At 37.9% G+C, this 27,919-nt stretch overlaps 1 protein-coding gene and 1 long non-coding RNA gene across 9 annotated transcripts in view; one reads left to right on the plus strand and one right to left on the minus strand.

Moving 5' to 3' along the window:
* NLGN4X (neuroligin 4 X-linked) overlaps positions 1-12,160 on the minus strand; it is a 158,432-nt gene extending 146,272 nt beyond the window's left edge. For both annotated transcript variants that reach the window (XM_014884531.2, XM_014884528.2), the window contains exon 1: positions 11,756-12,160. The gene's annotated coding sequence lies outside the window, so the exon portion shown is untranslated. The remainder of the gene's footprint in view (positions 1-11,755) is intronic.
* A 169-nt stretch (positions 12,161-12,329) lies between these two features.
* LOC148224916 (uncharacterized) overlaps positions 12,330-27,919 on the plus strand; it is a 60,466-nt gene continuing 44,876 nt past the window's right edge. For 5 of the 7 annotated variants that reach the window (XR_015801749.1, XR_015801750.1, XR_015801755.1 and 2 more), the window contains exon 1: positions 12,332-14,689. This is a non-coding gene — a long non-coding RNA (uncharacterized LOC148224916). Of the gene's footprint in view, positions 14,690-27,919 lie in introns of all 7 variants that reach the window. The other 2 variants (XR_015801753.1, XR_015801754.1) reach the window with 2 other exon arrangements.

Genomic DNA, 27,919 nt, shown 5'->3' on the forward strand with positions numbered 1-27,919 from the left:
CCTCTCCTTCCCTAAAGTGGTCATTTTGTGCATTTCTGAAGTAAGATTGAGTGGTGCTGCAGGTTGGGGTATATATATCAGCTAGATACCTGAAATCCATTTTGTCTTATACAGTACATTAGCCAAATGAAAACTAAACAAAGAAAGAAAAAAGAAAAATAACCAAATAATAAATTCATTCCTTTGTTTCTTTCTTCCCTTCCCCAAACAAACTATTCTCAAGATATATGAAAGACTCCGGACAGCACGTAACAATCTAGCAAAGTCTAGATTCTTCTTTTTTTTGGTTCTAGAAAGTTGAATTCTTCAGCCAAACTTTTATTAATCTTCTCTAGAACACTACTTCTAGTCTGTGATAGCTTATATAGAAAATTCAGTGCTTATTTATTAATAGAAAGTATGTACTATAAATAATCAATTCTGGTACATGTCAGAGCAGAAATAAAACGGGTGTAAAGTAATAAAAAACGTTGTGATTAAGTTTTTTTCATCCATTTTCTTCCTTCTGTACCTGCAACTTCTGCCTGTCCAAACAAAAAATCTGAGTACATACTAGAAATTAGTGTGGAAGAAGAACTAAAATTCTGATAAAAACATACTCTTCATGTTTAACAAGAATCATCTAAAGGAGACAAATAAATTTAAAAGATAAATTTATCTCCCTAAAAATCACTTAAGTTCTAAGCCTATTTACACACAGTGAAATGTGCATCATGTGCAAGAATCTCCTTTTCACCACCTCCTTTCATTCACCTCTATTCTCATCTTAACTTTTCAGAGTCACAATGTCAAGAAGGTTAATGCAGTTACATGAATTTTTGATGGACCATTTCACTCAGATTTGCTAAGGCAAACACATATAGCTGGCTGGTAAACAATTTACTCCACAGAGAACAAGTTCTTAGCTGAAAAGAGACCTCTGCAACATCAATACATTAAATGATGAGATATTAGCTACAGAAGGAGGGGGAAATCTTGCAAGCTGATTATCTTTTTTAAGCACTAAATACTTTTAGACACTCAGATATTAGGCCCAGTGTCACTGAAGACAGTGCTACAAACCAATGCAAGTACATTGTTAATAAGATCTTAGTCATGCTTGTAATCTTTTAAATATACAGTTCACAGCAAGCAAAGAAAAATTGCTCTCAAAATTGCTGTTGTATGCAATATGTCCATTTATATAAATAGGGGAAGGTTGCTTATTAAGAACATGAAAGGCTAGCACTCTGCAACCTCTGAAGAAAAATTGCTTTCTTCTGTCTGCTTTATTTCTTGGCAAATTTTGACCTAAACAAAGTATGCCAATTCTGTTTTAAAATGTGATTAGAAAAAAGTTTTGTAACTGTGGAATATAACTTAGATGTGAAATAATGGTTAAGCAGCAACTGCAAGGTCTTTATCAACTATTACATTAATTTCTCTAAGTGATGTATATGAGTAGGATGAAGACACATTTTACTCTAATTTTCTTTCCCTCACCCCCATGTGCCAGTGACAGAACCATTAAAATACGAAGTTTGTCAAGCCTGCCCTTCTCTAATTCCAGGTAAATTTCTTCACGTTCTTCATGCACTTCTCTGCAAAACTAGTTTCTCTGAGAAACTGCAAGTAGTAGTAAAATTAATAGTAAAATTGGGCATGTGAGGAGAAAAAAAACCCAAACAAAAGCACACAGACAAAAAAAAAAAAGACACAAGAACAAAACAAACAAACAAACAAACAAAAAAAAAAACAAAAAAACCCCCCAAACAAAAACCAAAGACAAAACCCAAAAAACAAAACAAAACGAAATAGAAAAACAAACCAAAAACACCCACCAAAAAAAACCCCACCCCACTCCATCCCAAAAAAACCTCAACAAAACAAAACAATCCAACACTCCAGAAAGCCAAGTATTTGAAATGAAAAAAAATGACATTTTATGATTCTTGGGACAAACAGCATCAAGAAACCAAACAAGCAAATATTCCTAACCAAAAACATATTCAGTGATGATACCACTGGATATGGTTTCTTTCAGAACCAATGGCTTTATTTCAAGAAATACTTTATCAGGACAAAAAAATTAAAATATTTTCCAGAAGAAAACAGACTCAATTTCAAAGTGTATAATCTAGATTTCTACAGAGGGATGACGATATTAAAAACTACTTTTACCTTGACCAGTAACTTTTAGATTGTTCCCTCTTCAGACTAAACCAAACCCCCATGTCCAGAAGCATCAACTCCTGCTGTAAATCCAACTTGATTTATATCCTGCTGGTTTAAGTTCTCCAGAACACAGTATGTGAACTGCCACTCCTCCCACTACTATCCTCCCTGTACTGTTGTGTGTGCGCTATCCCTGTGTGTCATGATGTTCTTTTTCTATGGAAGTTAATCATGTTAACCTTCCTCTGAAACTGGTCATCTGTCTGTTTACAGACTCTGACTAGGATGGGCCTCTTGAGGCAGTAATAAGCAAGAGAAGGAAAACACCCCACCATGCTGGGGATGATGAGTAAGAGAGGAAGGGGTTGGGCCATTTAGGAAGCATCCTCATCTTTCACAGCGGAGAAATTAAGAACTAAAATATGCAATCTCGTCATCTTAGACATGGATATGCTTAGTGTTTAGCTTTCAGGCTTTAAGAGCCAGAAGTGGTGTTACAAGTGCTATCACTGCTGTTAAGAAACCCATTAGTTGTCTCCCGAAATGGAACTGCCATTTCTCCATCATCTTCATTGATGTCTGGGGCTCCAGACAGTATCTTCTCCAATGTACACATTTTGTTTCCTCTTGAATAAACTAGCTCTAACTGGTTTCAGAATGCAGTGAAGCCTCACCAAATGACCACTCTCCAGGGGCAAACAGAAAATTAAATCTACTACAGAAGGATGTTTCTATGAAGTGTTATTATCCAGTGATCATTTACTTATATACAAAATGCAAGTCTTATTTAGCTTTTTAATCTTGTCTATTTAATATCTAAGAGAATTCAACACTGGCACTATTAGAAGTACTCCCATCTCCTGTGCTTTCTACAGCATTGCTAGTGTAACTTCTACATTGCTAATATAATTTTCTTTGCCAGAACAAGACATCCTTCACAAAAAGACACTCAAATTAAGCATAAGAGAACTGATAATGCAAATCATCCAAGAGTTAATGGGATTTCTACTTTATTGGTCACCATATTGACCAGTATTTACAACTTTATTATGTCATGAGTGGAAAACATTTCACAGGCTCTGGGAGGCTAAGGCAAATTAAAAAGTTACAGAAAAAGAAAAACAAACAACAATAAAACTTGCAGAAAAGGAACAAAAAGAAAATAAAAGATTCTAACTATATGCTCTAATTTCAGTTTTCTCAAGCTAAAACTTTTATAGACAAGACAGATTTGGACAAGAGGACAATTCACTAGAACATCTTATTTCCAAAGCCAACAGGAAAAAGAAAATACAAATTGAAATTACAAGGATAAATATACATTTGCTACTCTACAGCACAAAGGAGGGTCAGCCAGCTCTTCTAGAGAGGAATTTTTGCTTCTACTTCCAGGCCTCCCCGTGACCATAACAACTTGGTGTAAGAGTAATGGCACATGCTAACTGCACCATTAATCCCCTGCATTTCAGTAACATCACACCTCTGTACCACATCAGGGCAGATAAATCAATGCAGCATGCCTTTCACAGTACAACAGTATAAAAAGCTTACTGGGTCTTCTAGTTTACCTTCTTTTTTTTTTTTTTTTTTTTTTTTTTTTTTAATTTGAGTGCTGGGTGACCTGCATTCCATATTCCTACGGCGCTATATTTGAAACATCCCTATGTAAAGATGACATCAAACAAATATAAACAAGAAGCATTGTCTTCAAAACCTGTATGTCACTGTTAACTACAAGATCTTGAGAAAGACATAATAAATGTAAGATTAAACAAAGCAATGTATTTTCTTAATAACTGTAAGACGTTTTAGATTTAAGCAGTAAGTCCACCTGCACTTTAACTTGTGTACCTGAATTAAATCAAGTATTATCATAATGAGCATGAAATTAATATGTTAGCTCTCTTATCCATCTCACGATTAATTTACAGTTATGCCAACTGCTATTATTTAATCTATCAAAACCACTGGATCTACATCATCTGTCCCCAAATTCACCACCTGCACATTTGAAACCTACACACACTGAACATTTCTAATTCAGGAAGCAGGCCTACTGCTGGCTGTGTTAATACAAATTCACAGCCTCAGGCACCACAGCTCATCTGTCCAGCTGTGCATAATTTGCAGAAAGTTCTACTCCCCCTCACACCATTGTGTACTGAGAACTTATCTTTGCTTTAACGTAGATGACATAAAATGCATTAGGCAGACATAAAAATAATTACATTATTGGCAGAAATGAATTTGGATTGGGAAACTACAACAAACAAATCAGTGACTACGTATCTGACTGAGAAGAAACACTTTGACTGATGAATGCTTTCCTGAAGTGCTGCATTGGACCTTCTGCACTAACATTTGGGTGAAGGGTACATTTCATACAGCAACAACTCACTAGCTCCTTCTCTAGTTGTTGCTATAATCTTTTTTCATTCTTTGGCTAAATCCACATACATTCCTACTAATTAATAAATGTCAGAGAGTTTTTGTAATGGCAGATGTACCAAAGATTTACATGGGCTTCACCTCTTCTTGCATAACTCTTCTGTAATCCAGAGGATTTGTGCCCCCTTTTTGGTCACAAATCACCTATAAAATAATACTGAAATCTATCCAAAAACATTGCAACTGAACATCCAGGAGAATTATTTACCAGTGTTAAAGTGCTAGTTTGGAGAGTTGGCAAAAACCTGAGCACCACCACAACTAATGAGATAACTGAATCAAAAGGTGAACAGACTGGATTTGAATACTCCACATAACACATGCCTGGTTTCTTTGATAAGCAAATCCAAGAAACTTCTGAAAGAAATCACAGAGGGAACCAAGTCTGTATAACCATTTGTCTTTATAAATACAGTCACCAATAAAACATGGGTTGAGACAGTACATGGTCCTATATTATATAGCATACTCTTAGAGTGTATAATCATCCATGCTTATAACAAGCTCTTCAAGGAAGGGATGGAGATGCATTATTTTTCAGAGCCCATGCTTTCTTTATTTTTCAAACAGAGGTTTGAAGGCAATTTCATTACCAGAAGTTAATGGGAAGTTAATAGGAGAAAACTTTTAAGCATTATATAAAATATTGTCAGTTCTGTGGAAATACTCCATAACATTTCATACAAATATTACTTTCTCCCAGAACCTGACCAAAGGCTTCTTGAAATTAACAGATATCTTTACACTGAATCCAACAGACCTCACTGCATGACACTGATCTGTCAATGGTCCGTTTATCTTGGTCCTGTTGCACAGGTCTTTCAATGTTAATGGTTTATGCTATTTCCAGTAAGAAAATGAGTAAAAAATTGTACATTAGAGAGCATATGGCTTGTATCTTATACAGTGTTCTACATGAACAATATATTAATTTTGTTTATTTGAAGTGATATGTCTGGAAAACATTTACATAGAGCAGAAAAGGTACAATCATATCTCAAAGAATAAATATATTTGTTACATATTTTCAAGGTAATTTGTTCTGTATATAACCAAGTATTCAAAAGAGGTATTTATTGGATAAGTGGTATATAAGTGATAAATTATATATATATGTTGGAGTAAAGTAGGTAAAGAAATAAAGAGAAGGGGGTGGGGGGAAGAAAAGCTTATTTATTTTCAGAGAAAGAATTCTTAGTTGTATAGTTAAACTATTGATAATTGTTGAGCAAACCCCTGTATTATTTAATTGCAGAGTTCTGTGTAGTGTCTGTAAAAAACTTTATTTAAGAGGAGGAAAACTGTCTGGCACATCTACTTCCAAGCATAAGATTTATGCAAAACTTAAGTATCACAAGAATCAGTACAAAAAAAAGATATATGAATAAATAATAGACATCTGACTCGATTCAAAATTGTTTTATTTCAAAAGAGGCTATCAGCTTTGTCCTGTTTTATTACATTTGGATGGATACAGAGTAATGCTCTTGCATATCAGAAGTCAAAATATGATGTATAATGGAGTATTTGTTTACTGGAATAGATCAAATAGGTATTTGGAAATAATTACTTCAAAATCTGTTTCAGAGCAAAAAAATATACCAAGCAGGAGATTTATTGAAGTCTGTCCACTTACTTGCCACCAGTTTAAAACTGTAAAAGAAACGTAGTTACAAAAAATATAGCTAATTTATTTGAGCCCACTCCATGCTATTTCTCTAAACAGATTTTTGAAAGACTTGTTGGCATTAAACTCCATGTCTTCTCGTTAAGGGTCCAAAGTGATGTTAATACATCCAGAAGCTTGATTACTAACCCAGCTATGTCTGACAACAATATCACAAGATCACCACATGATGGCACTGACGAAGATCGCTGGTCAGTCCTTCAAAGACCATTAACCAGACAGCAACACTACTACAGAGCTTGAAAATCTGTTCCTTCTAGGTCTGTACTGGGCCTGCAGCCCACACAGACACTACAGTAACAGCAATTTTCAAAATAATCAAGGCATTAGACCACTTCAATTAACACTTTCTGTCAGAAATCCTATTTATGATTGTCCTCTTTCATTTCTGGCTGTCCTAGACCTCTCCTAATTGTCAGTGACTACCTCCAGTTGGAGGAAAAAGGAAAAGTCTTCCCTGTGAACTGTCTAAACGGAGAAGCAGTGGTCTACCTCGTTTTGTCTATTGCATTCAACAGATGAAAATCTGAAAAATACTGCTACATGGAAGTTTGCTACCATCAAATCATGCCAGTATTATTTCATCTGTCACCTGTTATTGTGAAACATTGAAGGGGCTTAGTCTTAATGATCTGTGTAACTAAATCTCAAAAATATTTTAAATTTATTTCAAAATAAATTAATACACAAGTAAATACAAATTTCTATTTATATTCATACTATATATGAAATCGTAACAGTAACTGCAGAGTCAGGAAGAGTGCCACTCATTTTCAGAGCTTATCTCTCTTAAAAGGCTCAGCCTCTCCATCAAGTTGCAAATCTCAGTTAGCACATAAATAACAGAAGATAGACAAGCATGGAAAATCCTAACCCTCCACTGAAGCTTGCCAGTGGTATACACTTACTGAAATACGTCCTATGACACTGAGTGGTGTGTGGGCTCAGCACAGAAGACAGCTGAAAGAATCATACATTGTGACATCAGTGACTACAATTTATTTTTAGATTATTACAGTACAAATCTGAGCATTCCTAGCTAGGGATCGTTCCAGCATGTGGTAATGCATTCAGTTTGAATTAGCCGTGACACTGGTAAAACCCACTGCAGATCTCACAGGATAAATCAGTGTTCTACAGGGGCTGCTTCTATTCACTTTCATGTCAGCTATGCAGGCAAGCCATAAAGTAACCCTGTTTCATATACAGCTTATTTTTAATATCAAAATTTATCCCTATTTGTTTACATGGGTTAAAGAGGGATGAGATTGATGAAAATGTTTCCAGAAAAATTTCGTACTTTTTAAATTCGACTACTGCCAATTGTTTATAAATCTTATCTTTCAGTTTTCTATTCTCCCCCCTTATATCCAAGTTGTGAAAAGCATTGCGTCTTATCTCATTGCTAAAAATTTTCCAAGAGTATTGCAAATAAAACTTGTTACTTGCTCTTTCTCCACTAGACAGCAAAGCGTTTTTTCTCATTGGTGTTTGGGGTTTTTTTATTGGTGCTCTTTTATTTTTCTTTCAAATCCAATCTGGGCACTACTAAAACAAACACAATGAGAAATGGAGAACTATTAAAAGGTGACATAGTTGAGTACATAACCCTGTCAGATGTGAGGATCAAAATGGCTCACAGCATAAATGCTTTACAAACATTGCTTGAGAGCACCTGAGTTGAACTGTGCCAGAGGATAGCTGCAGCTGGACATGAGATACTTATATTGATTTGTGCAGCTAGTGTTTATGTTTTATTAGATTTTTGTTTCTATAAAGACTCACAGCCTTGTAATTCTGTGCACAAAACTAACCAATTTACTCATGCAGAAGAGATCTTGAATCCTGATGACAAGTCTTCAAGCGACAGAATGACTAAATTATATGCTGGTTATAGCACGATGCTTATTCCTGTCCTATCCAGGTGGAGCTGTTCTTTACACTATGTGATTCAGCCATCAAATAGCAGTGTGCGTGTTTCAAAGGCCAAGAGGAGGCTGTATTGAGAACCTGTCAAAAACAAACGTGCAAACCTCTATGTAGCAATCAGTAAGTGTTGCTTGAATCAATCTTTTGTTAAGAAATAATAAAAAAAAAAGCCAAACAGATCCTTGTTTCTATATAATACTTTTAATACAAAGCTTCAGATAAATAGGTTTTCTTTCTGCCTCTTGCCTTCATCTCTGCATGACAGGTCTCCAGCTGAAGGATGCTATTATGATTGACATTTTTATCAAATGTAAACATTTGCAGGTGAATGATCTGCCCAAGAACATGGGATTAGCTAAAGTATTTGGAAGACTACAAAATATATAGGTTAGCACGGCATCTCCAGTAAAGCTACCAGTTTAATCACTTGTCCTAATTTAATCCAGTTGGCCTGTTCTGTTCACACTATGAGGCTTGCTTTTGTTTGCTCGCATTGTGATGACTTTAAAAGAAATGGCACTGCTCACTGTGTTCTGCTGATTAATAAAAAACATTGGGACTTTTTTTTTTTTTTTTTTTTTTTTTTTTAATTTTTAACTGCATATAAGGCCAAGATGTTTTGGATGTCAAACTGAATTTCAGTTTTATTATTTGGTACAACTTAATAGGTTGCATTTGCACACGACCCACCAAAAAAAATTGGATCTATATGATACACTGGCATATTAATAGAGTAGAGAAAGGGTAATAATAACTGCATTTATACACAAAGGAGTAATAACTTCATGATTATAAATATTATGTCAAAATTAAATTTCTTTTTCTATTATTCTGAGAAAATTGCATGCCACCACAGACATTGCTGTTTTGAATAATCAGAAAGTGCATGGCATATTTTCATGGTTCTCAAACCTTAATGATTCATTGGAATATGATTCATAAGACAATGCATGCAACCCTCTATTCAGCAATATAAGCAAAAAATACTTAGAATTTCCTGTCTTAATGCACATCTATATCAAGGCTACCTATACAGAAGCCTACATAGATATTAATAGACAGAATGTAAAGTATTTTGTAAGCAAAATGAAAATAAAATGCAGAGTTCATTTGATATATGAAATCAGTTTGCTTTTACAATGCAAAGCAGTGTTCTTACCTAGGAATTAAAACTAGTGGAAATAATTGCTTCTTAAGGTGACAAATAGTTTATTTCCTTAGTGCTAACTGAGGAATTATACATCTAATAAAAACGTAATTTTTGTCCCACATGACATGGGAAAAAGTATTACCCTTTAATAAATACATAAGATCTGCATTAACAGTTGTATTTATGTTTTAAGAAGAGAATAGCAGGGATGTCCATTTTGGTGTAACTCTAAATTCCTCCAATTAAGCTTTGAATTCTAATCTCCTAAACACATACATGTATATCATTAACATTATTAATTTAAAACCAAGCTAGAATGTTATAAATGTTTGCTTTCAACACCGATCAAACATCAGGCTAAAGGAGTGTTTTGAAGGGTGGTGTGAGGGGGGTATTTTGGGTTTTTGCGGTTGTTGGTTTCTCCCCAAACACCAAACACCCGAACTTGGCCGTGCGTTTCAGCCATCCCTACGGGAGGCAGTAGCTCCGCGGAGGCTGCAGACGGACAGGCGGACACAGGCACCCAGAACCACAGCAGGGTTCAGGCCGCTCCGGCGCTGCCGTCCCCGCTGGCTCACCGCCCGGCCGAGGCTGCCGCGCCCAGGGCTCCGCGGCTCCTTCACACCTGCCTCGGCCGCCGGGGGAGTTCTCCGCCTTCACCGCGCCCCGAGCGCTCCTGCCGCCACCCCGAGCCCGGCAAACGCCCCGACTTCCCACCCAGGCCACGCCGAGGCCCCGCCCGGGCCGCGCTGGGGCCGCGCTGGGGCCGCTCCGGGGCCGCGCTGGGGCCGCGGCGCGCGCGGGACGGCCCCGCGGCGGGGCGCGCGGCGCTGCGGCGGCGGGCGCGCGGCTGGAAGGGCCCGCACCGCCACCTGGCGGCCGCGCCCCGGCCCTGCCGCCGCGTCCCCCGCAAACTTCTCTCCCCCCCACGCCGGGCGCCCAAACCGGCCAAGTTTCCCGGCCGCGATGCCATCTATTCTTAGCCTCGGTCCAGGCACGGCGGCGGGACACCCGCCGCGACCCACTCCGGCTGCCCATGTCCCGCACCCCTCCGCAGCGGCGGCGCGGGACGCGCCCTGCCCGCCCCGACCCTGCGCGCCCGCGAGATGTGTGCGGGGGCGGGCGGGCGGAGCGGCGGCGGCTCGGGCCCTTCGGCCAGGGCGGCTCGGCGGGGCCGCCCCCGCTCCCCGGGGCGGTGCGGGGCTGCGCTGCCGACGGCCGCTCCCGCGGGAAAGGGGCAAAGCACGGCGGCTGCGGAGGCGCCTCACGCCGCCAGCCCCCGCCTCGCCCGCCCCCGCCCCAGCTTTGCAGAGAAGCCGATTTACTGCCGAGCTGGGGAGGAGTGTGTGGCGGGGTGAGTGGTGGTGGTGCTCGTCTCTTTTTTTTCTCCTTTTCCCCCCGCCCCCCGCCACCGGTCCGCGCACGCTGGCTTTCCTCAGTGCCAGTCCCCGCTCCATCACGTGCGGAAGCCCATGCCCATCACAAAAGCGGGCATTTTACCCGTGCCCGGAAAGGAAATAAAGAAAGAAAAAGAAGAAAGGAGAAGGAGGAAGGAAAGGAAAAAAAAAAAAAAAAGAAAAAAAAAAGGGTTGGAAGGAGGGAAGAAAGACAAACCCACCACGGAATAGCTTAAGCGAAAGCGGGTGAACCGCTTAATCCCAGAAGATCCAAGATTTCCTCTGAGCAGCCGCCTCCCTTGTCACCCCCGCCCGTCCCCGTCCCTCTCCCTTTTTGCTTTTTCGTGGCTGTGGCGATGGCAATGAAAGTGGTTAACCAAAACCCTACGTGTTGGTTTTTTGTTTCCCTGAAAACCACAGGCGCACACTGAGCATGAGGTACCGCTTCTGCCCCTCTTCGCGCTTGCAAGAAACTGTGGCTTCGCTCTTTCTTTCTCTGCCTGTACTGCAGATATTTTTCCCTCCTCTCCTCCACACTCTTCTGTTTATTTCCCTGTAAGGCAAAGCTACTTTGTAAACATCTCACACAGAGCCTCAGAGCCTTTCCAAATAGCTGATTGCAGCAAAATGCCTCCAAACAAATTATGGTGCAAGGGGGGTAAAAGGGACGAGACCGAAGTGGGTAAAAAAGAAATAAATTTGCATAAATATGCATATGTGACAAGAAGATCGCGTATGATGGTGGAAATGTCAGAAAGAAAGTATCGCTTTATCATGATGGTCAAAGTAAAAGCACCGACGACTGCAGCAAACTGCTCGCCCTTTGCCAGAGTACCAACTGCAACACCTCTCCCTCTCTTCCCCCACCCTCGCCGAGAAAAAAAAAAAAAAGAGGGGGGGGACGACAGAAAAAAAAAAAAAAAAAAAAAAAAAAAAAAAACAGAAAAAAAATGAAAATGAACACTCAAACTGCAAATCCGGTACTCCTACCTTAACACTGGGATAGCTGCAGAAGCATAGGGGTCTTTTTTACACAGCCAGAATCTCAGAATCTTTCAGGAAATCCTCTCGGGCTATCATGCAGCCAGGATTATTCACATACGGTTCCTGCTCTCCTTTTTGGAATCCAATGCGATTGGCTTCTCCAAAGGAATGCAACGACCACGAAAGGGGGGAAAAATTAAAAATAACAAGAAGAAAGACAACAACACTGAATTTGAAGGAAACTCGTGTTCTCGGTTGTAAGCGACCTACATTCAGGCAGAAAATTCATTGCAATCAGTGCGAGAGGGAGAGTTGAGTCTGCAAGTAGGAGCTGTGATTGCCTATGCAGAAAGACCGAGCCGCGGAGAGACTGAACTGCAAGGCAAGGCGAGCTGGGAGAGAGAGGGAGATGGGGGGGTGGGGGTGGAGGGGGGAGAGAGAGGAGGGGGGGGAGAGGTCCAGGCTGTACCAGGCGCTCTCCTCCCGCTATTGGACCAAACTGAATGAAATTCACAAAGCCGCCAGCCAATGGCTCCCCGCAGCCAGCCCAGCGCTACAGAAACCGCATCTCCATCCACAGCCCCCCGCGAAGCAGCGGCGCATCCCCGCGCGAAGCGGCGCCGGCACCGGGGGCTGGACAGGTGGGCACTGCGCACACCACACGGAGGACTGAAGGTGTCCTTTTATCTGTGTCTGCGTGTGTGTGTATGTGTGTGTGTGTGTGTGTGTTCGGGAGAATCACACAATTCACACTGCCGATCTCTCTGCTCCGTGGTCATGTACAGCAAGTGCAGTCTTTGTTAACCCTTTACAGTAGCAGTTTCTATAGTACCAGCCTGTTGTTACCATATTCACCCAGCGTTTTTGTGTAGCTGGCAATAAAATTGTGCAGCAAGCAATAAAGCATTTTGTTCCTGTTCCTCATCCTCCCAGAAAAAAAAAAAAAAAAAAAAAAAAAAAAAAAAAAAAAAAAAAAAAAGCAAGCAGCAAAGCAGACATTTGCTCTGTGCCCAGTCGTTTTAAACAGATTCCCTATTTTTTTCATAAGTAGACCAGTTATTTGATGTTCATATTTTACTTAGCTAGCTACTAAGCTAAGTGATGGTCAAGTGGGGGCCCTGTGCCTATTTCCACACACTACAACAGAGGGTCTCTGGTTCATTCTTGTGTACAGTTTCAGACTGAGGGTGGTGCAGCAAATATGTGCTTAGGCCTCCACAGATACACCTTGTTTCACTCCAGAGCATGTTCTCTTGAGCGGTTTAATAACAGCACTTATCACTGTCCAGAGTGCAAGACCCTGCATTAAGAACAGGTGAGCATTGCCTGACTGTGCTGAGAGCAGAGCAGAGAACAAAATAAGGGGGTCTTGAAGATCTTGCCAAAATTTGAAACAAAAATCATACCTCTATGAGATTTCCTTCCATAAGAGTTTTTGAGATTTTCAATTCTGAAAAAAAAGAATCTGCAGCTCTTCTTTTCTATATGCTTTGTTTCTGCCCCCATGTCAGATCCTCCACAGAGAGCAGGTAATGCTTTGAATTCTTAAATCTGAATTGTCTGTGATAATTGGCTTATCAATCACTTCTATGCTCTCCTGTTTCAAGTGGTAAAGGAATATATACTATCTGATCTAATCATCTAGGAGACAACTAGTAGGCCTGTTGTGTGTCTGTTCTTATATTTTTCTCTATGGTATGAAGGATACTTCCTTAAGTGTCACTTAGGAAGGTATGTTGTGGTTTTAAATGTTGTAAATCTAAATACAGGTGTAATTCATTGACTTAAAATGTTTTAAAAGTTGTAATAGCCACTGCTAACTTACTTGTCAGTGAAGTAATTATATTTATATTACTTAATTATATGTTTTGGCTTACTTATATTAAGTCACTCTAGCAGCAGGTGTTCATGCAAGTGAATTTTACTGCTTTTGTTATTTTAATAATGCACCCACAATGTGTAACCAATCATATTGCTTGAATGAGTGAATATTTTGACACATTTAGAAAAGATGTCATCTTGCACTGCCATCTGTCCCAAATTTTGCAGGACAGTCTTTATTTTGATGAATATGTCATGAATTTATAAGATTAATTTGGAGGATATTAAAGTGTGTGCTAGTTAATCTGAATAATGATCTTCCACCTGTGTTGTACATGAGGAGGCAATTTGTTACAGGTTACCAAAGGATCATCTGTAATGTTTGCAATTAATGTTTGCAACTATGACTTAAATGTTCTAAAGCACAGCAATAAAACGGAACTTTCCACAGACTGTACACAAATTTGTGATCAAAGTATGTAAGTAAAAGACATTTGATCAGAAGAGCAGAACGTACTCTTTTCCTCTTACACTTTCAAAAAGCTAAATGTACAATTGGAATCTGTAGTTTATCTGCAGCAATCCACTGCATATTTACTCGAAGCAGGAGTCCGGGAGCAGTCATTCAGAGAGAAGAATTCCACTTGCTATACAACACCATCACTTCTTACAAGGTTGCATTGTATTCTAGTATTAACCCAACTTTACTTGTTTTGCTGGTTTTGTCTGAGACAGAGTTAATTTGTTCATAGTAGCTGTTCATAGCATGGGGCTATGATTTAGTTTTGTGCTGGAAAAAATGTTGATAATACAGGGATGTTTTAGTTATAACTAAGCAGCACTTGGACAGCATCCAGGTCTTTTCTGCTCCTTATCCCACCCCACCAGGGAACAGGCTGGGGGTACACAAGGTGTTGAGAGAGGACAGAGCAATGTGCTGATCCCAACTGACCAACGGGATTTCACACACTATATGGCATCATACTCAGCATCTAAATCTGGGAGAAGAAAAAGGAAGGGGAGGACATTTAGACTGATGGTGTTTTTCTCACAAAGTTACCACTATGTGTGATGAAGCCTGGCTTTCCTGACTGAACACCTGCCTGCCCATTGGAAGTGGTGAGTGAATTCCTTGTTTTGCTTTGCTTGCATGTGCAGCTTTTGCTTTACCTATTAAACTGTCCTTACCTCAAGCCATGAGTTTCTCACTTTGATCTTTATGATTCTCTTCCCCCATCCTGAGTGGGGAGTTAGGGAATGGCTGTGTGAGCTGTGTGGGGCTTAGCTGCTGAATGGGAAGGAGAGGGGAGAGGGGGCATCTCAATTAATTTTGTTTCTCTGCTTTTTTTATTCATTCCAAACAATTTGTATTCAAAATTAACTAAATGGAACTAAATACAGCTGGCAGCTGGTCACTAGTGGTGTTCCCTGGGCTCATAATTTTGGCCAGACCTGTTTGATATCTTTATCAATGGTTTGAACAGTAGGATCATATGCATCCTCAGTAAGTTTGCAGGTGACACCAAGTTAGGTGGGACTGTTGCTCTGCTTGAGGACAGGAAAGCTCTGCAGAGGCATCTGGGCAGTACAGATTGATGGGCCAAGACCAGCTGTATGAGGTTCAATAAGGCAAAGTGCCAGGTCCTACCCTTGGGTTACAACAGCTCCATGCAGAGCTATCACCTTGGGGAAGAGTGTATTGAGAATTGCTCAGAGTCTGGCCAGCAGTACTAGGGAATTGACGGTCCCCCTGTACTGAGCACTGGTAAGTCCACACGTTGAATCCTGGGTTCAGTTTTGAGTTGCTCACTTCAAAGAGGTCATTGAGGTGGTGGGGTGTGTCCACAGAAGGGCAAAGAAGCTGGTAAAGGGTCTAGAAAGCATGTCCCATGAGGAGTGACTAAGGAAGTGGGGGTGTTTAGTCTGGAGAAGAAGAAGGGAGACCTCATTGCTCTCTACAACTACCTGAAACAAGACTGTAGTGAGGTGAGGGTTGGTCTCTCTGCCATATCTCAAGTGAAAGGATGAGAAGAATGGCCTTAAGTTGTACGAGGGGAGGTTCAGATTAGGTATCAGAAAAAAAAAAATCACTAAAAGCAGTAATTAGGCATCAGAATAACTTGCCCGGGGAGGTGGTGGAGTCACTGTCTCTAGAAGTATTCAAGAGGTGTCTGGATGTGGCATTTGAGGATATGATTTAGGGAGTATTGTGGTGGTGCTGGGTTGGTAGGACTGGATAGCCTTAAGATTGGCTAAGTGGATTAGAAATGGGTGATAATAATGCCTAGTTTAGGGTCTCAATCCCTGCACAGGCCATTCACCTAACAGAGTGAATTGATGATCCTTGTGGGTCCCTTGAAGCTCAGAATGTTCTGTGATTCTGTGAAGATGATCCTGAAGGTGTCTTTCAATGTTGCTGATTCCATGTGTGAAAATGCTAACCTAATGCAGGGCAAGAGGGGTTTTTCTACAATTTCATGAATAGAAATTTACTCCTTTCCCCTCTTTATCTCCTGCTTGGCCTTCTTACTCCAATTTGCATAGTGTCAATGGAATTAGATTTCTTTTTATGCAAGGATGAGCCGGTATAATCCTAATACACTTTATGCAGTTGTAATGTTATGTTTCACTAGCTTCATGGTGCAAATGGCTCATCCTCAGCTGACCACAATGGGTTCATTGACCATACTCAGGTCACTGGGTGAGTTTGCTTCCTGGGTACAAGGGTAAAAACACACAGCAGACATAGTCCTTTGTAAGACTCCAAACAAATGAGAACTGCAAAAGAAATTAATGCCAAATTGCAGGACATAAAACAAATTAAAAACAAATAGAATGAGTTCAACATGTCCACCAAATAAACAAGAAAATTTCAGAGATTATTTTGAAATGAACATGTCGAAAAAATAAGATTTGGGAAAAATAATAAATATCTCCTAGTTGAGTAGCCCCAAAATGGTGCTTATTAAATTTCAAGAAAGAAGTTTATTTCCTATGTGACTTATCGCCTTGTGGTTTGCTCATGAAGGAGAAACTTGATTGATAACTATTTCACAGAAAATTACACAGAGTAACAAAATTACAACATAGAAAATCACATCTATATTTTCACATTCAAAATCTTTCACTTATAGTAAAATTAAATGCTTACTACACTGCTGGCTCTGCTACATGTCAGATAAATCAAAAATACACTGTACAGTCCCACCTGCATGGCCAACCAGATAATTTCAGAGTAGTGTACTGTGAGAACTAATACTCTCTAGAGTTTCCCAAAGATGCGATACATGCCTTTTTAGTTACATTCTAATTGCATTCTCCTTGCAGTTTTTCACTAAAACTTTTAGTGTCACTTTCTCCTTCTGACAAAGGTCCAAACCCAAAATATTGCAGACATATAAAATAGCACATTAAGATCACTTCATGTATTTAATGTTTTATTTGGGAACAAAATATGGGAATTTATACTAAAAAGCTTCTGAGATGCAACCTTAAGACATTAACAGACACAATATTTCAATTCTGGAAAAGTGGAAGCAGTTGGTGGGCTCTGGTCCACCTTGTGTAACAACACAGATTAAAAATGCCATTAACATTATCTACTGAGATATTTAGTATCATTTAGCCCAAGTGCTTCATCAGTTTGGTTTTTGGTTTGGTTTGATTTCTTTTTGTTTTCTTTTGTTTTGTGTTTTTTGTTATTGCTTTGGTTTTTTATGAAGCTTTTTACTTACTGTTGAACTAAAGTGAACAAGGTGGTTTGGGATTTTTTTTAAAGGTAAATATTTCTCATTGTGCAGATTCTACAATATCTGAGTAAGTTTAACCAGAATTTAATTACTCTTACTCTCAAAGTTGCATTCCTGACTTGTAGTCTGAAAAACTGAACTTCATTTTGGCTCCACACCTCCTTCTTTCAGCTTACATACTTTACAAATCATGATTAGCCAGCCTTCTAACCTTCTCATTGTTGAGATAATTAGGTTCTGTTTCATTAGTCTCTTACTACAAAGCTGGCTGTCATGACTATGATTCATCCTTGTTAGGATTTTCTCAATCTTCACTGTTTATCAATATCCTTTTAAAAGTGTAAACTCTGGAATAGAATATGGAATTTTCACGGTAGTCATATGAACATAATACTTTACTCTAAACTTTTATTTTTAAAACATTTGACCTTGGCCTTTATGTGAGTTAAGACTTCACATTCCTGGTTACTAATTATGATTTCAATTATTTTTTTCTTGAGTTACAAAAAAAGCAACTCTCATCTTAAAGTGTAATCTATGTTCTCAGTTTTAACACAGTTATTCTATAAAGAGATTGAGTCACAAGAATGTTTCCTAACATCTATACAAAACTGGTTGTCACTGATATTTTTCACTAGAGATTACATTTGCAAACTTTTCCTGCAATTATTTGATGTTTTCATTGAGATCCTTACTAAGATCTTACATGCTTAATCATTGCTGATCTTTTCCAGAAAAAAAAAAGAAATAATAATTTAAAAAGCTAATAATTATTTTGCAAAGGTTGTCCCCAAGTTAACAATGTCCTTTTCTGAACCGGAAACTGACTCCTGCTTTTGCATACCCTCTCTTTCCATTGATGATCACTCAAAACAAGGTTCTTGCTATCACCTGAAACCTAATTAAGGAGTCAAACTTCTGATCAATATCTAACAGTACAACAATACCAGTATTTCTATAGTGTAGCATCTTTATTCTTCAAATTACCATTCAGAAAAAGATAATTTAGTTGTGGGAATTTAATGGTTGTTTCCATTTTGCATGTTCGGATACATGCAAAAATGATATTCAATGAATTTCTGTGCAGTATATTCTGGACAGTTGAAACCTTGCTGTACCCATGCAATTTTTGCAGAAACCACAGCATCTACTCAACAACACAAGCCCTGAGGTGATATTTATGGCTGTAGTGAGTCAAGAAAATCCCTCTGCACACTTAGTCCACATCCCTATTGCCATTTAGGTCTCTACCTCTGCAGGACAAACCCGTGTATCTTCTGAATTAGGCATTGTACAGGTATAGTGTAATCAGGCTCCTTGAGTGATATGATAGTTAATATGATTAATAGCATTAAAAAGCTTATACTTCAGACAAACAGACAAAAATATTCAATAGTAGGTCTAATTATTCTTTGTGATATATAATTATCCAATTTTTAGGGCTTTATATGGTCAGATTTTGATTCAGATTAATACTTTTGCCCTAAGTACCCACAGAATTCTTAACTTGGTCTTGAGAAATGTGGTCAGTAACTTTCATTGATATGAAAGATTATGCTAACCAGAGGCTAGTAATCCTTCTATTGTTTTTTAGATTAGAAATGGTACCTCGGAGTAAGTTCTTACCAGCTGAGTGCAACCTTTTCAGTTTTAAAATGCAATGCAGACTGATGAGTTATTAATATTAGAAAGAATTATTTATAGCATAATTTAAGCATTACAGAAAATCATATGCCTAACACCGTATAAGATACCAGTTTACCACTATACATGTGGATCTTTAACTGCACTTGAATAGCACAGGAAGGAGAGCAGAAATATCTTTAAATTAAAGCAGAGAGAAATGAAATGCAATGTCTAAGTACCTAAGGCATATATCACAGCTCACATTCATTCACAAGTCAGATCTCTTCAACAACCTTTAATCTACAGCCACAATATTAAGGATCCGGATGTTCAAAACCAAACAGAATAGCTCTGCAGGTAATTCTTTTGACGACTTGTGGTCTGTAAGACATTGCTCATAGACCTGTGGACTTCAAAAGAACACTAGAGCTGCAAGCTTCAAACAGCAAGTATGTTTTCTGAAAAAATCACTCGTAGAAGCTGTTAGAAAATCTCAACTTTTGGACTACAACAAGAGACAATTAGAAGATCAGAAGTGTTGGAACTATTTTCCTATTTGCAATATAATTACATAAAATGCAATCTCAGTAGTAGGTAGTGGTATCTATTTCCAAATGCTTTTCTCACTGCGTTTTATTGTTCATGCTTTTCCTAGGCAAAATTATTCTGGTTTTTTTTTGCTACCCAAAGTACAGTTTTAGCTGGAATGTTGAGAGTGCTTTCTACCCAAACTAGCATCTATTGTACTGCAGTCTATTGAGATTATATTTTTGAAAGTCCACTGACTGATGAAGGCATTGAATCCAAGTCTCACAATTTCTCTCATTGAATACTTGAGCATAAAGAGCTACTACATAGTGACCAGGCAACTCTGGAAGTATTAATGTCTCTGACAGTGTTTTTATAAGATGATATGGTTATACATAAATATTCTTTTAAATGCTTCAAGTAGCAAGCCACTTATCAGACCTGAGATCCCCAAGTTGTGAGAACGCTGTCAAGTTCTGGTTCTGCCTGTCATCTGAGCCAGCTATTCATCAGCACATTGTTAGCCCATCCCAAATGTGGGGCAATTTCCTTCAAACAGATTTTAAGTGTTTTGCTTTGAAACTGAAAGAGCTAAAGGCATTTACAGACAAGCATTAATGAAACTAACTGCAGCTTTAGTGCCATATCTCTGACAGAGGTCATAATTCCCGGAAATTAAATTAGCAGAAGAAAATTTTGTATATGCGTTACCTACTTATCATAACGCAACAGATCAGATTAAATGAGCAGTGAATAGGAGTTTAAACTAACCTGTAGGAGAAAAGGAATATTTATTCTACCACACTGACTACAAACGATGGTTTTCAGACGCAGAAAAAGAGCAAACAAGTTGGTATGGGGGAATAATATCTCAAACTGTGTCTGTTGGTGCTGTTTGCTAAGTAAAAGAAAATCAGAGTGCTAACAGAACACACAAGCTCAGCCAATGTGATGTGGGTGACAAAGCACAGAAATTTTGTAACATTTGTTTGTGTGCCCACAGCTAATTCTCTGGGGTTCTGGCTGAATTTAGGAAGAGTCAGGTACAAGCTGTTCATGCAGTCAGTCTGAAAAGACCAGAGAGAAACCCTTATATATAAATGGGAAGTACCTCATGAATTTAGGCACTTGCAGTACAGGCAAGCTTTTCTGAGTAACAGTTTTAAAGGAGTCTGACTTCCTCAGAATTACTACTTCAGTTTGTGGGCCATTAAAAAAAAGCAAATTATCTTAATTTCAGATATGAAAAGATGGTTGACTGAAGAATAGTTTGAACAAATGACTGACATAAATAAACAAACGTATTAAAGTTACTGAATGGGTTAAATTGTTTATGTTCAAGACACTGCCAAATCTTGAATTAAGAAGAGGAAGTTTATTGGCAATTTTCTGAAAGAGGAGGAATCCAATGATAAAATGTGAGCCATTTGTCTTCCCAGCCATTAAAGGAAATTCACTCTAAGGATTTTTCTGGAGTGGTTGCTGCTGCTGGTGTGCCCATTATAATTTATCAGTGTGTCTGCTGGTAATATTGTCATCAGGAGGAGCTCAGGTGGACTTCCATTAGTGCTATCACAGTACTCATTGGCAAAATATTTCACTGACCTGGACAGAATCTATCCAAAACTTTCAAAGCCTCATCTGCTGTGGGTATTTTTTCTGCTAATTATTTTGAGCAATTATGTAAGATAATTCCTGAGGACGAGTTATCTAGAGAAAAGCAGCTACAACAAACATAATTAAGAAATAAAACTGTGTCAGTCATCATCATGTTCATTTAATTATAGGCCATACCTTCTCAACCTTCATCTTCTGGTGTGATATTTAGAATATAAACTCTCTGGTAGAGATAATTTCTTCCTGATTTCCACTCAGGTCTTAGCTTTTACTGGCATCTTTGGACACAATCATAATACACATGTTCAAAACTAATATGCCTATTTGTAATAAATGTAACTAGGCACAGTTATTTAACCATATGTTACATTAATTTTATGGCTCTGTTGCTTGCTTTGACTTAAAGCTGTGTTAAATTCCTGCCAAGTAATGAGAAATGGAGGTTTTGACTTGTTTCTTTGTCTTACATAGCAGCACAAAGGAATTCCAGCCCCTCCAACCAGTAAGTCAGGTTCACTGGGATGCCACCTTAAATGGCTCTATGCAAACAGAAGCAGCCATGGAAAATAAAAAAGGGGAGGTAGAGATGTGCCCACACCTTCAATCTCATTGGCATTATGGAAACGCTGTGGGATAGCTCCTATGACTGAAATGTTGGAGTGAAGAATACTCTTTAGAAAGGACAGGAGAGGGACAAGGAGGATGTGTCACCCTCTCTGTCAGTGACCACTTGGAGTTCATGGGGGTGGATGAGGAGCTGACTGAGACCTCATGAGGAAGGTTTAAGGGAAGGGCAGAGCAGGTGGCATTATAAGGGGAGTCTGCTACAGGCTGCCTGACCAGGAAGACTGAGTAGGCACAGTCCTCTAGGGACAGCTAGGAAAGCTTCATGTTCACAAGCTCTGGTTCTCGACCACCCCAACATGAGGGACAAAGCAGCTGTCCTTTAGTAGCTCTTGATCACTCAGTGGATCAAGAGACCTCAAAGAAGGTGGTGGATTTCTATCACAAACTCACAAAATATTTTGCCCTTTTATCCTGTTTCATTCACCAGGACCAAAGGTGAAAAAAAAAAGTTTTCCTCTTTGCTTCAACTAAGTCAGTTAAGCTAGCAAGGTGGGAAAGAAATGCTGCACTGTGGCAAATGCTATCAGAGTGTACATAAATTTTCCTACACATTTTGAACAATTAGTTCCATACTTTAAAAATTTTTTTCTTCTGCTCTTTTGGATAGCGATATATATAGAGATGATAACTTACATAGATAATTTCTTAAACTTGGATTCCTTGAAATGTAAAACATTTAGCATTGACAATGTTATTGGTGTTGCACTTTGGGAGAACACAGTGAATAGGGTAATTCTGTATTGATACTCTATGTTAGAAATTGGAATTATCAAATAATTTGAGGGAACTACAAAGAGAGACATGACCTAGCTCTCAGTGGACTACTTTGTTAGTCCTACTTAAAGTACACAGTGAAGTCAACATAGCTGGGGTTTAAGGCATCTATAGGAATAATTAAAAAAATAATAAAATAATCAAGATGAAGACCTGCGTTACATGAAGTGGTATGTGACTTGATAAGGTCACAGAAAATTTTTTTTGAAAGTGTTCACTTGCAAGTTTGATTTGGAGGAATCAGGTTTTCAGATGGGAGCTGATACATTTGAGCAATGCTAGCAGCTCTTAAGGTATATTCAGGTAATTTCTAAGTGTTCTGTCTTACAGGGTCTGATTGTTGAGGAGTTTATTACAGGTCCTACCACTCTGTGAGATGCTGCCATATCATAGCAAGGTCAACAGAATGGTCACGTCTGCTCCTCAGTTTTCAGTTTACTGTTTTTCTATTAACCAAGGCTAGCATTCTTTGTTAAATGGTAAGGAGCGATTTTTTTTAAAACAAAAATTTACAGCAGTTTACCTGTATACATTGGGCTGTGAATGAATAAGGCAAAAAACTCCCATTTATGGATCCCTTTGAGCTTGACTTGATTTGCTGCAGAACATTACATTGTTATCACAAAAACATTTTGAATCATTCCAGGCTCTGCCCCTCACAAATATAGCCTGCTTCACTCTGGCAATGTAAGGGAATTGAAGGATATCTTCAGGCAGGAGTATCTCAATGCAAGCAATCATTGACTTTTTGCCAATGCCAGACATTGTAAGGATATGTCAGAGGTGGAAGGGGCTTGAGCAGTGGGCACTGGGTATTCCTTTCTGGCAGAGCAGCTCCTTGGGCATTTATGTCTGTCAATGCAGATGACATAAACCTGAAGGCTGTGCTAGAGGCCAGCCAGATCCAGCCAGCACTCAAAATCTAATTTGCACATTGAACATTGTGCATGGTATGGATGTGCCATGTGTGTCTACTGTTTGCCTCTACTGAGTAATTTCAGCCATAGGCAACTTTTCTGTTCTAAACACAGACAAAATAACTGAAGATGATAACAGATTTGCTGGTTTGCCACAAGCTAACACATCTTCATGATTTTTTTAATGGTTTGTGCTTTCTAATCGCTCTAATCCCAGCTGAGAACTCAGATTTGTAAATACTGATATAAAAATAATCTTATTTAGAATCTGTACTACATTTGTCAGTAGCTGACTAACCTAATAACACACAGTAAGCAATATATGTGAATCAATTGACCTAAAAATATTCAGAGTTCCAGAAAACGGGCATTTTCTTTTGTTAGGTTATACTTCTTCAGAGTATGGGAAAAAAAAAAAGGTAACTAATACACCATACAGTAAACTTTGGTACTGGTAGCCAGTAAAAAAATTCCAATCTATAGGAATCCTATGGATTAATTACAAGTCTGAAGTATTGCAAAGTACTTCTATTTGAACAGCCTTTTTACTGTGTTTTGTTCAAACCTTTGTTAGAAAATAACCAATGGGAATCATATTAGCAAAGAAGCAAGAATAGTATCAGACAAAATCATGTAGGATTATCTGTTAAACTGATATTGGCACTATTAAAGTCAGTATTGAGGAGAAGATAATGAAAAACAGATTGGCGTTTTACCTAGCACTGAAAAGAGGAAGAGAAAGTGGAAATATTTTAATGGATTTCTATTTATTTTCCTTTTCCTCACAAATTAGTATCTATGATACATTATAATTCATTCTGGATATAAGAAATTATTTTCCACCAGCATATTTCAAACTCTTTGAAAAAACTTTCATTATAGGAATCACTCATTTTATAAAAATTAAAAGCAATGATGATCAACTGATATTTATGATAGGGATTTGGTGATACTGAAATTAAATATGTACCCAGATCAATAGGCCTTTCATTTCACCTGATCGATCTAAGGTAATTGAATAATTATTGCTTAGGCAAAGCAAGTTTAGTCTTTTAATTTTCAGCTGTACTCTCTTCCTTTCTCAGAAGTTTCTGAAAGCTGAGATAGAGGATTGACAAAGGAAAATAAAAATAATTTTGGTGAAATCTATTCAGTGGATCCTGCTGTGGCTAATTACTGTCACAAATTGAATACCTAAAATTATAAAGTACTGTTTTTCACAGACTTCTGTAGCAACACACTGTGATGGTTCTTTTCTTTTTTCCTTTCTTAAATTTTGGTGATGGGTGTCTGCTAGATGGCCATCATACTTAAAATTAAGGAAGTTATAGAGAAAGGTTCATGGTTGTTACTATATTCAACATATATTTGCGATACCACAGGCTTTCAGTGCCAAGATATACTCATGGGAAATTTTGTGATGTCCTTCTCTTAATGATTTTAGAGTCCAGATTTAAGCAATAAATATATTTCATCATCGAATCTCAATCTTGAAGCAAATATGAATGACCATTTTAGATTAGTGGATATTGAGAATTTCAATCTTCCTAATACCCCATCATTTCAGATGAAAGCACAGTGCATGTCACTAAAACACTGAAAAAAAAATTACATTTTTGGTGCTTCCTCATTATCAGAGTGATGCACTATATATTGCACTCTTTGTGCATGATCATTCAGCATATACAACTGTGTGAAGAAATATTTACACTATATTAAAAAAAATCCTCTGAAATATTTACATTTCTATTTGAAACACTTAGAAGTGTTCAAAAGTTGTTTGACAAATATAGATGTTTTTCACTGATGAAGGAATCTCATTTACTGCAATACAATGTGCAATAATTACACAGAATATACAGGACATGCTAATGTTTAGAATGTGCAGATATTAAAAGCAAACACAAGACAGTTTCCATTCTCTCTGTTTTCCAGCTGTATCAGAAGATAAAATGATGACTTTTCAATTAGGCAAATGGACTAGAGAGTACATAGCATGTTTCTGATTCCCAGCTCAGAAATATCAACCTAAATTTGCCAGCAGCCTTGAGTCAGTGTGAATCCACCACCATGACACATGAGTTTAAGTTCACAGGAACATCTTTTTGAAGTCAAATGACTTCTTAAGGTCATGCCCCTGAAATAAATGCTAAGTTTGTGAGTCATTGCATTATAAGTTAGCTCTTTAGAGCAAATGATGGTCTCTTGGTCACATTGGTTCAGCACAGGCTGGCTTGATATTGCCCAGCTCTCAAAATAATGACTAGAATCATGTGAAAAGTAAAGGCAAATATTATTTGGAAAAAAACCCAAAAACCTAGTTATATTACATCATGATAAGGAGCTACCAGATCAAAAATGAGGTCCTTAGGATGCTATCTTAAGAACAAGCAGATTCTACACATAAAGGTATTCTATCTATTAATAACTTGGGCAAGCAGAAATATGGACAAATATGCATGCATATACACATACACACATAGCCTTGTTTATATATTTTATGTATCAGTAATATGCTGGACACTCATGGTCGCTGTTCTTATTGATCTTTCTCGTATGAAGAAAAGATCTAATATTTTAGTTATCTTAAGGTAGGAAATTCAAAGGAAAAGAATATTGTGAATAGGTTTTTTGTGAGATATTGTCATGTATTTAAAAACAAATATATACGTATTACATATATGGAAGAACTTGTGTGGGCATATAAACAAACTCAGAATTTTACCAATTTTGTTTCATTTTTTGAATGTAAGATAATCTAAATCTTCTGAATCTTAGTGTTGTGGCTGTGTAATTTAATTTGATTACTCAGTAAGGTAAGAAATGAATGCAGAAAATCAACCAGACAAAAAAAAACCCAATTAACGTTTTTTGTCTGAAAAGAGCAAGAGTTTTAAGAGTTATAATAATAAGTTATAATAATTGGGTATATGTTTGCCATTGATCACAAAGAGTAACTATAGCAATGGCAGTATTTTTCTTTCAGCTTTTAATTTTATTTGCATTTTGAATACTAATTTGCCACATGATGTCTATTATTCTTCATTCTGAAGTTATATTTGATACCTAGTATTAAATTTCAGGGATTCAGAAACTTGTCATCCCAGTTGTACAATACAGAATTTCTTCTTCAGGACATGAAACCTCTGTTAATGGATATGTTTAAGTGAGGGAGATAAGTAAACTGGTTTCAGAAACTTTCAGAAGGGTTTCTGAGTCTGACTTCAGAAATCTTTGAAATACATTCAAACCCTGTGAGACAAGGAATGTACCCAACTAAATTTCTCCTCATGCCTTACCCTATGACAACCAGAGTGTGTGACTGGTGATCCAGTGTACGTGGAAAGAGCTAGTTGGAGGTGCATTATTAGCAAGACATATAATCTTCTGTTAATTTAGCAGAATCAGAGTTGTGTAACCAGCAGCAGCTGATAAAAAAATCTTGCAATTAGTTTCTGTAACTTTCCTTCAGTAACAATTTCATGATGTTACACTAATGAATTTATATGCTAGAAACAGAAATTAGAAGACACTACAAAAGAAAACTTTAACTAAAAATATTGTGAAATCTCTAAAAGCCTCTTAAAAGAGATCACATTTCCATACTTTTACTCTGCATGGTGAAACATCTGTCAGACATGGTCTCAGTCCAGAAGGATTCTCTGCAAACTCAGAACAGGGGTTAAGTACATGAAAATTGGAGCAATGATAGCTATGCACAAATATGTTGCAGTTTCTCTTTTTTGGTCCTCATAGAGACATCCCAAATCTCATAATTGTACTAAGTGGAAACCTAAATAAACCCATCAACTTGAATTCCAGATGCTACTGAGTGTAAAATGTATTTCATGTGAAAAATGACACTAGAATTTGTCTGGAAATTAAGAGAGCAGGTTATGCAAGAAAGCAAGATAAACTTTATTGTCTGTGGCACAAAACCCCGCTGTTGCATAAAACATCTGGACAAGTCCCCATTCTTACACAGTTGAAGTCAAATATCCAAAGGCAATGATTAAATTAGTATAGCTTTATCGATTATGCATGTCGAAATACTTTCACACCTTGAAGATGAAGTTACTACTATTATATCCTCTAGATATATTAACAGTCTTACTCTTATGTCAGTTAGAATTGCACTGCAGGTCTTAATAAGATAGTAAATATGTAAATATTCTTGGCTGTAATCTAAGACTGATGATTGTTAGTACAAGATACTGCTTTTTTTTTTAATGTGATATGTATTTCATCAATAGAGTTGTGAAGACACATAATACCCTACAAATGTTTTCTCCTAAATTAAAAATGAATGAATAAATATGGTAGCTGAATACAGTAAATAATCAGCAAAACACAGATCAAAATGAATGTGTAATAATATGAACCTTAGTAAGGCTTGAATTACTGTAGAATGTATTAATATTTTTTGGTGCCGTTTTGAAGCTCCATGGGACAACAAAAGAAATTTTATTGTTTGAAGAAGTCAAAAATGCCTCAAAGGAGCTTTTAATTTA

This window comes from Sturnus vulgaris, chromosome 2 (assembly GCF_052056855.1).
Source record: "Sturnus vulgaris isolate bStuVul1 chromosome 2, bStuVul1.hap1, whole genome shotgun sequence".
NCBI classification, from domain to species: domain Eukaryota; kingdom Metazoa; phylum Chordata; class Aves; order Passeriformes; family Sturnidae; genus Sturnus; species Sturnus vulgaris.